Source organism: Panthera leo, chromosome B1 (assembly GCF_018350215.1).
Source record: "Panthera leo isolate Ple1 chromosome B1, P.leo_Ple1_pat1.1, whole genome shotgun sequence".
Lineage (NCBI taxonomy): Eukaryota > Metazoa > Chordata > Mammalia > Carnivora > Felidae > Panthera > Panthera leo.
Window position 1 is genome coordinate 141,919,994 of NC_056682.1, and position 14,595 is coordinate 141,934,588.

Consider the following 14,595-nt stretch of genomic DNA (forward strand, 5'->3'; position numbering starts at 1 on the left):
TTATTATGTTGAGTAGTTTCCTTCTATTCCTAGCCTTTTCAGTATTTATATCATGAAAGGATGTTGAAATTTGTCTTCCTTAAGTTGTAAAGTTAGGTTGTTGTTTTGAGCTTTACAAAAAAAGAGAAATCATAGCTATAAATGTCTCCCTTAGTACTGCTTTTATCATATTCCATAAGTTTTGGGGTGTTGTGTTTTTATTTTCATTTTTCTCTAAACATTTTCTAATTTCCCTTGTGATTTCTTCTTTGTGCCATTAGTGGTTAAAAATGTGTTGTTTAATTTCCACAAATTTGTGAATTTTCCAGTTTCACTTATTGATTTTCTAAGTTTGTCCTGTTGTCTGAGAAGATAGTTCATATGGCATCTATATTGGCCTACTGCCTCTGGCCTCTTAAGTTTCTGATGAGAAATCTCTTGATAGTCTTAAGAGTTTCTCTTTGTGTTTGGCTTTTGAAAGTTCATTGAGCTTCTTGGATGTTTATATTTATGTTTTTATTTTATTTTTAATTTTTAAAAATATTTTTGAGAGAGAGAGAGAGAAAACAAGTGCAAGTGGGGGGGGGGGGGGGAGGGGCAGAAAGAGAGGGAGACACAGAATCCGAAGCAGGCTCCAGGCTCTGAGTTGTCAGCACACAGAGCGCAACATGGGGCTCGAACTCCAGAACCATAAGATCATGACCTGAATTGAAGTCGGATGGTTAATGAACTGAGCCACCCAGGTGCCCCTTTGTCTTTCATCTAATTTGGGAAGTTTTCACCCATTATGTTACCCAAATATTATATGTGCCCCTTTCTCTTTTTTTCTGGGAGTCCTACAAAGTGGATACGTTAATCTGCTTGATGGTGTCCCACAGGTCCCACAGGCTTTATTTTTTTTTTTTTTCCTTTAATTTTTTTTTTTTTTTACCTTCCTCAGTCTTATAGTTTCTTTCCATTGTCCTATCTTCAAGTTCATTAATTTTTTCTTCTGCCTGCTCAAATATGCCTTTGAATTCTTATAGTGAACTTTTCATTCCAGTTATTGAATTTTTCAGCTCCATAATTTCATTTTAGTTTCTTTTTTGGTTTTCTATTTATTGATATTTCCAATTTGTATATACATTTTTTCTTTGCTTTATTCACATTTTTCTTTGTTCTTTTAGCATCTTTAAGACAATTGTTTTAAAGCTCTTTATAATAGATCTGCCACCAGGGCTTTTTCATTTCTGTGGTGTTGGTTGTGATCTCTCCTCTTTCATTTGTGATTTTATCAGTTTGCGTCCTTTCTCTTTTCTTTTTGAGCAGTCTGGATAGGGGTTTATTCTTTCAAAAACAGTCCTTAGTTTCATTGAACTGTTCTACTGTTGTGTTTTCTTTTTTTATTCTATGTTGTTTATTTCTGCTCTAATCTTTATTATTTCCCTTCTTCTGCTGGCTTTAGGCTTTATTTGCCATTGCTTTTCTTGCTTTTCTAGCCCCTTTAGGTGTAAGGTTAAGTTGTGTATTTGGGAGCTTTCATGCTTCTTCAGATAGGCCTGAATTACAATGTATTTTCCTCTTAGGACTGCCTTTGCTGCCTCCCAAAGGGTTTGAACTGTCATGTTTTTATTTTCATTTTTTTCCACATATTTTTAAATTTTTTCCTTAATTTCCTGGCTAACCCATTCATTCTTTAGTAGAATGTTCTTTAACCTCCATGTATTTGAGGGCTTTCCAACTTTTTTCTCATGGTCAATTTCAAGTTTCATAGTGTCACGATCTGAAAATATGCATGGTATGATCTTGATATTTTTGTACCTTTTATGGGCTTTCAATATGCAGATATCTTTAGGTCTAAATGAGTCTCTTTTTTAAAAAATATATTTTAAATTATATTTACTTATTTTGAGAGAGAGAGAGAGAGAGAGAGAGTGGGGTAGGGGCAGAGAGAGAGAGAGAATCCCAAGCAGGCTCTGTACTGTCAGTGCAAAGCCCAATATGGGGCTCAAACCCATGAACTGTGAGATCATGACCTGGGCCAAAATCAAGGGTTGGAGGCTTAACCAACTGAACCACAAGGCACCCCTAAAATGAGTCTCTTATAGGCAGCATATAAATGGTCTTTTTTTTTTTTTTTTTTTTTTTAAGTCTATTCCAATACCCTATGTCTTGATTGGGGCACTTAGTCTATTTACATTCAGAATGATTATTGAAAGATATGAATTTAGTGCCATTGTGTTTGTTATCTATAGATTTTGTGTTTCTGGTGATGTTTTCTGCTCCTTTGCAGTCTTTGCTGTTTTCCACTTAGAGTCCCTCTTAGAGTTTCTTGCAGGGCTGGTTTAGTGGTCACAAACTCCTTAAGTTTTTGTTTGTCTGGGGAAGTCTTTATCTCTCCTTCTATTCTGAATCCCAGCCTTGCTGGATAAAGGATTCTTGGCTGCATGTTTTTCCTATTCAGCACGTTGAATGTTTCATGCCACTCCCTTCAGGCCTGCCAAGTTTCAGTGGACAGGTTTGCTACTACCCTTATGTGTCTACCCTTGTAGGTTAAGGACCTTTTGTCCTTAGCTGCTTTCAGAATTCTTTTTTTTTTTTTTTTTTTTTTTTTATTTTTTATTTTTTTATTTTATTTTTTAATATATGAAATTTACTGTCAAATTGGTTTCCATACAACACCCAGTGCTCATCCCAAAAGGTGCCCTCCTCAATACCCATCACCCACCCTGCCCTCCCTCCCACCCCCCATCAACCCTCAGTTTGTTCTCAGTTTTTAACAGTCTCTAATGCTTTGGCTCTCTCCCACTCTAACCTCTTTTTTTTTTTTTTTTTTTTTTCCTTCCCCTCCCCCATGGGTTTCTGTTATGTTTCTCAGGATCCACATAAGAGTGAAACCATATGGTATCTGTCTTTCTCTGTATGGCTTATTTCACTTAGCATCACACTCTCCAGTTCCATCCATGTTGCTACAAAAGGCCATATTTCATTTTTCCTCATTGCCACGTAGTATTCCATTGTGTATATAAACCACAATTTCAGAATTCTCTCTTTACCTTTGTATTTTGCAAGTTTCACTATGGTATGTCATGGTGTTGACCTGTTTTTGTTGATTTTGAAGTGAGTTCTCTGTGCCTCTTGGACTTGGATGCATGTTTCCTTCCCCAGATTAGGAAAGTTCTCAGCTATAATTTGTTCAAATAAACATTCTGCCCCTTTTTCTCACTCTTCTTCTTCTGCGACTCCTATGATGTGGATATTGTTTCATTTCACAGAATCACTTAGTTCTCTAATTCTCCCCTCGTGATCTAGTAATTTCCTTTCCCTCTTTTTTTCAGCTTCATCATTTTCCATAATTTTATTTTCTATTTCATCTATTCTTTCCTCTGCTTCTTCAATCCTTGCTGTCACTGTATCTAGTTTATTTTGCTTGGCATTTTTTTTTTCATTTTTTAATTTATCCTGAGTAGTTCTTGGGGTCTTTGATCTCTGCAGCAAGAGTTTCTTTGCTGTCTTCTATGATTTTTTCAAGTCCAGCTATTAGTCTTATGACTGTTACTCTAAATTCTTGTTCAGATACATTGTTTATATCTTTTTTTGAGCAAGTCTCTGGTTGTGATTTCTTCTTGACCTTTATTATGGGGAGAATTCCTCAACTTGTCATTTTGGCTAAGTTTCTGTCTTTTGAGTGTTTTAAAAGCTTGTTATGTGTTCTGCACCTGAGAGTACTACTGTATTAAAAAGGGCCTGGGACAGGGCCTGACACTCCTAGAAGTATTTCTGGTGTATGCTGTGTGCACTCTGCTGTTGTGTTTTGGGTGCTCTTTCCCACTTGTCAGTCCTCTGCAGAGCTCTTCCTTGCTTGCCGTGGTGGAGTGTTTGGACCTTTAACTAGGTGCACTTTGATTTGTCTGTTGAAGTAACTCTGGGGGGAAAAAAAGGTGGGGGGAGCCTGATCCCAGAAAAAGAAAAATGAAAAGGAGAGAAAAGAAAACCAAATATAGAATAAAAAAACTATAACGCTGATTCCAAGGAAAGAGAAAGGGAAAAAAAAGGAAAGAAAAGAATAAGAAAAAAAAAGAAAAGAATAAGAAAAAAAAAAGAAAGAGAAAAGAAGGGAAAAGAATAGAATAAAAAAGCCTGATTCAAAGAAAAAAATATATATATAATAAGAGATGACAAAAAAAATGAGAAACTATGAGCCTGATTCCAAAAGAAAAACAGAAGGAGGAGGAAAGAAAGAAAGAAAAAAAGAATTGTCTGTTGGTGCCTGGGGGTGGTGATTGTGCTGGTCTGGAGGAAAGGCTGGCTACATATTGGGTCAGTAAGTCTTGCTCCAGTAAATAAGCAGTTGTCAGGCATGGAGGGAGCAGGGTTTGGGGTAAGTGGGTCCCACCTCCACTGGGGGCCACTTCACTGCTCTCTGAAGTCCAACCATGTTGGTGATGGTGGGAAAATGGTGTCATCCCAATCTCTCCTTCCTGGACTGGGGATCTCAACCCATGCTATTCAGGTAGCCCTCACAGAATAGCGAGGGCAGCTCGGCCAGGTCCTTTAAGACTAATGGTTTTGAATCTCAGCCATGCGCCAAGGAGAAGGCGCAGGCGAATTGTGGTGCTGGGCAAACTGGGTCTTTTTCAGAAAGTGTTTCTGTTTATTTCTTTCCCATTGAATGAGCCATACTTTCCTATTTCTTTGTATACTTCGTGATTCATTTGTTGTTGCTTTTGAAAACTGGATATATAAATGTATAATGTGGTAATTCTGAAATCAGATTCTCCCCTTCTCCGGGGTTTGCTAGGTTTTGTTTTGTTTTTGTTTTTTGACGGTTGTAGGCTATTTCTGTGCCACAGATCAGCCTGAGGTCTTGATGTGTTATTAGATCTTTTGTGAGCCTGTGCCTTTCCCTAGGCATGCAGGGTCATTTTATAATTTTAGCTGTAGATACGGTTTTTTTGTCTTTAATGTTCTGGAGGCTCCCAGAAGGAGAAAAAGAGAAAAATGAAAGGGGGGAGGGGATGCTACTGGCCCTTTAAATACCTTGGAAGTCCCTTCAGCCAGAGCAGGAGGGCTTGCAACCATGAGGGGAGAGGGGAGCTACCATAGCATTGGCTATGTTACTTTGTTTCTTTGCACTGCTGTGATCAGAAGCAGCACTCAAAGCACAGATCACCAATATTTGAAGGACGGGATTCTTTTTGCTCACCCTGGCTCCAGAGAGCTGTGTGTACTGCTGCCTGCCATGTAGCTGGGGTGAGGCAGCAGCTACTGTGCTAGGACCTGACATTGACCAAAATTAATCACACTTTATCTTCCAAAGCCTCTCCCGGAAGTTACAATAGTCTTCAATAGGCTCCAGAGTTCTAAAAACTTACATCAGACAATTTTCTGCCAGTGCAATTGTTGTCTAGGTGGGGAGACAGATTCCTGGTGTTTTCTACTCCACCCTTTTCCCAGGATCCTCCTCCACTTCTAACTATTTATAACATCAATGTGACCACAATCTATTGCTGATACATAACAGGATGCAACTATCCTTTATATGAATATGCTCCTTTCACCAAAGAATTTCTTAATACTGTGGCGAAAGGAATGTCTTCTGGACGATTCAAGTTGAGGGTATGGTTGGGAGTGGCTAAGCAGTTTGTATGTTATGAATCTACTCCAAATTCCCATCTCTAGGATTCTCTAGACTCCTTAGCCTATGCTATGCTACCCAGTATGGTATCTACTAGCCTCATGTGGTTATTGAACACTTGAAATAATGATTTTAAATATATATATTGGATTAAGATATGGGTACTAGAAAATTAGAAAACATGTATGTGGCTCACATTATATTTCTGTCTGGTAACAGTGTTCTTCAGTGTGCCAGGAAAGTTCTTCCATCTCTACTTTATACCTTTTTAGCTTTATTTTACTAAGCTAATAGGTAGTTAATGCTACCCCTAGTGCTTGAGCCAACACATTGAATCCTGAATTCCAGGTAAGTATAGCTTTGTCAATAAATTCAACGTGATCCAATCTTTATTTCATTCTAAGTACTCTTAGAATATATTTTTCTATGGTCTGAATGATTGTGTCACTCCAAAATTTATGTTTAAATTCTAACCCCCCAAAGATGATGATATTAGGAAGAGATGCCTTTGGGAGGTAGTTAAGCCATGAGGGTGGATCCTTCATGAATGGTACTAGTGCCTTATAAAAGAATATCCAGAGAGATTCTATGCCCCTTCTACAATGTGGGGACACCTTAAGAAGGTGCCATCTATGAATTAGGAAGGGGGCCTTCACCAGAAGGTGACCATATTGATACCTTGATCTCGGACTTCCCACCTCCAGAACTGTAAGAAATAAATGTCTGTTGTTTATAAGCCATCCAGTCTGTGGTACTTTGTTATAGCAGCCCAAACAGACTGACATTTTCTCATACATGTTCCCCATATTTCTTTCAATACAAATTGACAGAATTCTGCAACCCCTCTTGTGTATTTTCTATCTTTTATTGGAGCAGGTCCTCACTTTTCCATCTGGGCTGTGTTGGGTGGAACTCTTGTTGTGAGACTAGAGAAAATGATGGGTGGTTAGCATGGCTTCTGCAGAGATTAAGCATTCTCTTCTCAGGCAATTGCCACAAGTGAAGTCATGTAAATGTTTTTATGCAAGTGAAAATTGGGGTGTTCACTTGGCCAGTTGACAAGAGGGGAACTGCTTCTGCTAAGTAGGAAGGTCCAAGGAGCTGGAGAGTTCACAGCCTCTACTGTCTATCCAAATGTCACCATCCAAAGTCTCAGTGAAACACTCTTTTCTATCCAGGGCCCTTAACTTAGCATAAAATACTTTTTTTTCCTAATGTCTTATTTATTTTTTGAGCGATAGCATGAGCAGGGGAGGGGCAAAGAGAGGGGAATCCTTCAGAGGGAGGATCCGAAGCGGGTTCCTCACTGATAGTGCAGAGCCTGATGCAGAGCTCAAACTCATGAACTGTGAGATCATGACTAGGGCTGAAGTTGGATGCTCAACCAAGTGAGCCACACAGATGCCCCTTAGCATAAAATACTTGATAAGAAATTTAACTAATGTTGCGGCAACTTTGAATCCTGTATTATTAAGACTTGGGCCTGATTTTCAGCCATGTCTGTCCTATGGCTATAGGACTATAGAATGTGACTACATAGCTTAAGATTTTGTCTTAAAACTTCAAGGTGTTAGGGTTATCTTTGTGAATACTCTTCATAATTCTTGTTAATCAAGATTATTATAATGGTCGAGTGTATCAGTTACTTAAACAAAGCCTCGTCTTTACCCTGTACTTTGTCTCAAGAAAACACAGCTTATAGTTGAAGTAACTATGATGTCACTAATGCCACAAATTACTAGTGTAAGGTCTTCACTGCATTTGTCAAACAGATGATAACTCAATCCCAGTTCCATGTTGAGTATCAGTCTCCTGTGACCATTCCCGGTATGAAGACTGTATCAGTAAGGAGCCATTCAGGGAAGTAGAAACCACTCTGGATATACACAAACAGAAGAGATTCAGTGCAAGGTATTCATTACACAGGTAATGGAAGAACTGAGAAGCCAAATAAGTAAATACTGAGACAATCCTGAAGTTGGGAAAAGCAGGGAACTGCTACCATCATTTTGGTGGATGGAGTGTAGGGAGGACAGAGTGTTACCAAAGCTCAGAAACTGGGCTATATAGTAAGAGCTGGAACCTCTCAGTGGCAATCTTGTAAGATCTGAAATACATAGGAATGATTGTCCCATGGGAGCTGATGTCATGGAGGAAATAGCCACTGACAGGGATGCCACCAAAGCAAAGAAAGAGAGGGCAAGATACCCTGGCTTTTTCTCTTCTCCCACCTGCATATATCCCAGCAAGGCTTCCCATTTGCCAAGTCGAGTAAGATGCCACTTGTCAAGAGAGCCTGGGCAATGTAGACCCTGAGATATAGGCAGAACTAGGGAAGATTGGGAATGGATCTGAGAGCAAGCAGGCAGATGACCAGTTCAAGAAGCATATCCCTTTCCTTTAACTGTGTACACACTCAGTGGGGTGGTGGCTTCATGAAGATGATATGGTACAGACCTTGCTTCAGAAAAGCTTGCAAATATATGGCTGTATTTATGTCATTAGTATTAACAGCATGAATAGTAGATGGATTTTGTAGCATTATTTCCTGGTAGGACTGCCTACATATTTTTTATATATAGAAGAAATTATCATAGATATCTTACGGGAGGCATGAAATTACTTAAAAGAGCAAGCTTGTAAATAAGATTCTATCTAAGCAGTTCTCCTTATTCTGACTACTTTATACAAAATTTAGCCTGTTAAGTGAGAAAATAAGAAAACTCAAAGAACAACACACACCTTCCCTCCTGTAAGCTTGGCTTTCTTTAGTAATTTGTAACTACATAGCCAAGGTGATCTGTCTAAATTTAGTAGTACCACAAATGTGCTACTAAACATACAGAGAAAAAATAGTATGGAAAATCCTGCTTTAAGATATTGATTTCTGTGGAAACTTTAATCTTTATTTTTAGTATTTCCACATCTATAAAATATTCTATGGAGGGAGAAGGGGTCCCCTTCTTTTAAGAGTCTTATTCAAAGCCAAAAATACTGTTGAAAAACTTTTTGCTTAGGCCTTTAATAGTTTGTGGACTGTACCTACCAAAAATCAGATAAATTTGAAAAGTTTGCATTCTATATCAAGCTTCAAAAAAAAAAAAAAAAAAAAGGACTTTGTGTTTTGAATATGTGAATTCTTTACTCTGCGATCAGGAAGTTAGACTCAGGCATTGAGTTAATAATCCATGGAACAGCTTCCATTTTTTCCCCTCCAATGGAAGGGAAAAAGTTTTGTTTGAGAGGCTGACAGCGTGAGAATGTACCACTTCTTTTAATCCTCCAGACTGGGTTTCTCCTCGACACAATTGGCCAAACAGTTATTTCTGAAGAGTTGTGGATGCTATCCACACGACCAGGTTCTCCAGTTGACATGGGAATGCCTTCCATTAGAACGAGGGGATAGCTTTGGTAATCACCATAAACCTTTGGCTTTACAAACAGCTTACAAACCATGTGACATTAAATACTGGATTCAGTACGAAGAAGGCAAAAATGAATGTATCTTCTACTCTCTTGATGAAGGCCAGCACATAGGCATACTTTTGGGGAAAAAAAATAGAACCATTAGGAGATTCATAGGGAAAAGTTAGGGAGGTGAGAGGATACCAAAAACTAGGTTCTTTTTGCAACTTCATATTTTTGGAGTGTCGTCTTTGCACAGTGCACTCCATGTTTATTAAATTAATTCATTAAAGAAGACTTAGAAATATGATAGCCCTTCAAATATTGGAGAATTATTACCATATGGAAGAATAATTAATTATTCTTTAATAGCCTCCCTTTGTTCTTAATTTTCCTCCCCTTAAAAACACACTGAACAATAAATGCAAGAGTTTAAAAATTGTCAGAAATGTTTAGGAATTGACTACATAGGGACTTCCTTGCTACCATTCCTGGAAACACCATAGGAAAAAATATGGTTTCTGTAGATGAACAGGCTAGATGACCACTAACTGACCACTAGTTGGCTTCCCAACTCTGGCACTAAGAATTATAGAATCTTCAGTTTTCACTGTTGTTCAGATAGTCATGTTCATATTCATTAATAAAAAGTATCTTTAAAATATTCAAAGAATTAAAATATAAGTGGGGCTGAAGGAAACATAATGACCAATTTATGTAATAAATTGAAAAAATATATATAATTGAATAAAAATATATAATTGAAAAATAGTTGAACTCTTCACTGGACATAATTAAGCCTCTTTCATTCTGCAGAAAGTTCATTACCCTCTCCTCTTGAAGGAGAAGGTGGGAAATAAATTTGACAATGAAGGAAAGGGAAGACGACTTGTTTTTTTTTTCCCTCGTGTCTTACTCATGCACTCATTTTTTTTAAAGTTTATTTATTTTGAGAGAGAGAGAGTGCGTGAGCAAGCGCACACATGCATGCTTGGGGGAGGGGAAGAAGGGCAGAGAGAGAGAGGGAGAGAATCCCAAGTGAGCTCTGTGCTGAGCAGGCTCCATGCTGTCATAGCAGAGCCCAATGCAGGGCTGGACCTCACGAACCATGAGATCATGACCTGAGCCGAAATCCAGAGCTGATCACTTAACTGACTGAGCTACCCAGGTGCCCCTACTCTTTCAGAGAAGCGTGTTAGTGGAGTAGTGAACCCAGAAGCCAAATATCTGCCAACTCTTAAACATCAAATCACTGACCTTGGTCCTCATTTTATTGTACATTTCTGTCACATTCAATCATGATAATTCTGAGAACTTTCCATTTTCTTGGCCTTTGTGAACCTTCAGAAGAGTTGAAAAAGACATGGGAAAAACCATTTCTTTCCTATCTATCTTGTTCCTTTTCTTTCTCTCTCTCTCCTACACTTGAATTATTCCAAGCATCAGCCGTACTTGCTTCCTTTCCTATTCGTTATTTCAGCCATCATTTTTGCTTAGATGACTCCCATGTCTATCTCCACCCTTGATCTCTTTCTTTATTTTTACCCCTCTGTTTCTGACTGCTTCTCTAGAAATTCTTGGGCACATCTAATTTCACTATATTCCAAATTAAATAAATCTTTCCATTATTAGTCCTTTTCCTCCTCTTGGTTTTTTAGGTAACGTAACAGATTCCAGTCAAGGTTAGTCTATGGTTTGGGGAGCTGTGGAAAGAAAGAGGTCAATCAGATATATTACAGATGTGTGACCAGTCGGACTTGATAACTAATATCTTCCTCCAAATAATATCCATGTTATTAAGTACATACCCATTATTACTAATTTAAGTTGTACAGAGGGTCATTGATAGACTATTTACTTTGCTGATTTATAGTTTTACTTATAAGGGACTTCTAAAAGTTCAGTACTAAACTCCATCTGTCAACTCTATTTATTATGATTCAGGCTCTTAATTGTCTCAAATTCACCTTCCGTTCTGTGGATATCTGGGAACTTAATCACCACAGTTTGGGTGGTGGTGGTGATATGTGTATGCTTGCTATAGTGTAAGGACAATATACAGATAAAGGACAAGAAAAATTTTATCAACTGTAGACATTCATAAAAATGGAAAACTTATCAAGGAATTAATTGAGTCTATAACTCCGGTGCCTCTCCTCTGTATACTTCTTCCTCAAATTTCAAGCCACAATGAATGGAGTTTGTTATTGGCCTACACTGACCTTCTTTTTTTTTTTCTCTAATGTTATCTATGGGTATTCCTCTGACAAGATAACATTCTGAGTACAAATGGAATAAATGGAAATGGTTCTTTGTCTGACAGGGCTGAACTGTGTTTTAAACATCTGCTTTCTAAATACCTATTAAAGAACTCCTCCAAGTAGATGCCATTATCTATCCATGGAAATACTCAGCTGTCTGGAGGGACAAGTGTAATATCATATGGTCTCTCAGTGTTTCTTGCTGTGTCCTGAAAACAAATGCAAGAGAGAGAGAAATAAGATCCTTTCTGCTATATATGCCAAAGGCCTGAGCGTGCCTTATATTATAGTTTTTAAAAGCAAGTGTTGTATTTACTGGTCTATTTGCCAGAATTAGGCAATTACTATACACAATTCTAATCTTGCCTGTCTGAAAATGAAGTTGTGGGACTGTCCTGTTTTAATAGAATTGTGTACTCATGGGCAACCAGTTTTTCTCTAGTGACGGTGCCCTGTGTTTTTCTCAGGGATTCAAGGAGGAGAGTCTTATTGGAAAGAAGGAACAGGAGAACTATTTGCTGTGTTCTGCATTTCTGCTTCCCTGATCTGTGACTCAGAGAGGTGTCAAGAATAGGGTCTGGGATGACTTTGAGAAGAAAGGAGAGAAAGTAGTTGGTTTTTTAGTGGTGGTGATGTTGAAGAACTGGTAATAGAAGAAAGTTCCAGGACCTGGTGGAAGCAATAAAAATGGTTTATCCCACATGTTGGTTGTAGGTTTATGCTAGTTAACATGCTATACCCACAGCACAGCTATTGTATTTGCACTCATGTGTTATAACTATGAATATGTAAAAGCTTTTTTTAAATCAGTAGCAGTTTTTTAAAAATGTTTTTCAGAATGTATATGCAGGAAAAATAATTGGATAAAAATGCCTGTAAATGGTTACTATTTAATTCATTTTTATATTCTACTTCTTTTCCATTTAACATTATACCTTAGGCATTTCTCCAGGTTAATAAATACACTTCGAACCCACAGAATATTGGAAAGCCATTTAAAATGTTTTAGTTGTGTTATCATAGGGCTAAATTTTGTATTGAATACATAAATTGCTTCTAATATTTTGCTATTATATATCTCTGAAACTAACGTAAAAGTGCTAAATGTTTTCCTTGTCAATATCAAAACTTTGCTGACACTGAGTGGAATTGCAGAGAAGCATTAAGATATTACATGACTCATACCTAGTCACATATGGAAGCTTGGGTTTCCAAGCCACCTCCACTGTTAAAACCCAGGAAGCCAGGGGTTAAACTCCTAGCAGATGGTGCTGCTGCTCATGATGCTGCTGACTGAGCATCCCAGGAATTTAAAGACTTGCTTAAACAGGGTTAATACATGGCCTGTGGGAAGACAGCTGGTCTGTAGCAGAATTAGAGGTCAGGAGGTGAGCCACATTTCCCTGAAAACAGAGGACTCACAAGAGCCAGAATCAGTGAAAGCCATTTAGGGAAAGGAAAAAGTAGAAAGGTTTTATTTATGGGAGTAATTGAATGAGAGGGTAGATGGTGCCAGGGTAGAACAGAGTAACTACTAAATATGGAGGAGAAGGATGGGAGCATGAAGGACGAAAGAGACAAGGATGGCAGTACACTGCCCCCACAGCCTCCACTCTTGAGATGTGGAAAGAGACCATACCTCCAGCTCATTTCCCAACCCCAGCATTCGTTGATTGACTTATGTTTTTGCCAGTATGTGGATGTGTGTTAGGAGAGCTTTGATCTTGCCAGGCTGTTAGATATTTAACATGGCTAATTCGCTCTTTAAGAGGACCCAGTGGGATGTTATCAAGTTGGAAGAAGATATTAATGTCTTAGAATTAAAATCTCATCAAGGACAGTGACTGACATCTATTGCAGTCCAAATTCTGTCAATGCCTTGAGGATTTATTCTTTGTGGAATGCTTTGTAGATACGGTAGGGGTTTGAAGTGAAAAAAAAAAAAAAAAATACTCAGCTCCCAGGTAGTTTACTATGTAACAGAAGGGTGGTGGATGACAAAATTAGATTCACCAGGACCTATAATACAAGGTGACTAAGAAACCTGGTACAGAGAGAATGATAGGAAGTTCAGAAGTAAGAAAGAGACAAGAATCAATTAAAAAAAGACAGTTTTTTTGAAGGATGTAGGAAAATATTAGCAAAGATGTAGGAATGTATTAAAAATGAAAGAGGGGCGCCTGGGTGGCTCAGTCGGTTGGGTGGCCGACTTCGGCTCAGGTCATGATCTCGCGGTCCGTGAGTTCGAGCCCCGCGTCGGGCTCTGTGCTGACAGCTCAGAGCCTGGAGCCCGTTTCAGATTCTGTGTCTCCCTCTCTCTAACCCTCCCCCGTTCATGCTCTGTCTCTCTCTGTCTCAAAAATAAACGTTAAAAAAAAAAATGAAAGAAATCACATAAGCAAAGGTACAAAGGGACTGTCCCCTTCCCAGCACCTAAGCATGCATATATTTCATCTTAAAGTACTCAGAGATCTCTTTATGGAATAAGTCAACCTAACTTCAATTCTTTTGTAAAATAGTGTTCCATTAATGTATTTTGAAAATTTTTAATGTTTATTTATTTTCGAGAGACAGAGTGCAAACAGGGGAGGGGCAGAGAGAGAGGGAGATGCAGAATCTGAAGCAGGCTCAGTCTCTGAGCTGTCAGCACAGAGCCCAACTTGGAGTTTGAACCCACAGACCATGAGATCATGACCTGAGCCAAAGTCAGAAGCTCAACCAACTAAGCCACCCAGGCGCCCCTCATCAATATATTTTGAATATTTAAAGACTCCGTTTTTGCATGGCCTACAGAATGATACAAGGAAAGACTATGGGCTTTAATGCTAGACAGATTTGGTACCAAATTTTAATCTATTTCCTAGCTGTGTGACCTTGAATAAATTACTCACTATATCTGAACATTTTTTTTTATCTATAAAAATTGGGAATATAAGAATGAACTTGAAAGTTGTTGGAAGAATTAAACAGGAAAATGTTTAACACAACTTGCTTGGTAAAGGCGGACATAGCACCCTTGTGCTGTCTGGACAGCCACTTGCTGCCTCCTTAATAACACCAGAGGGCGACATCATCCCACTCTTATATCAAAGGCTGCAGGCGTGAGAGCCTTCTTTGCAGATAGGATTTTTCTAAATGCCTAAGCAAGGGAGGGAGCAGAAACTGTACTGCAGAACATGAATGAGGCAGTAAGAGAGAAACCATGCAAGGTCTTTGGAGCAGCTGCTGTGGCCCTCTATGGCAACAGCTGTGTATAAAAATACCATCAGAAGGCACTATTCCAGCCCTCTATTTCTGCCAGCTGGGTTGGGAGTCTTCTGGTAGTAAGAGAGC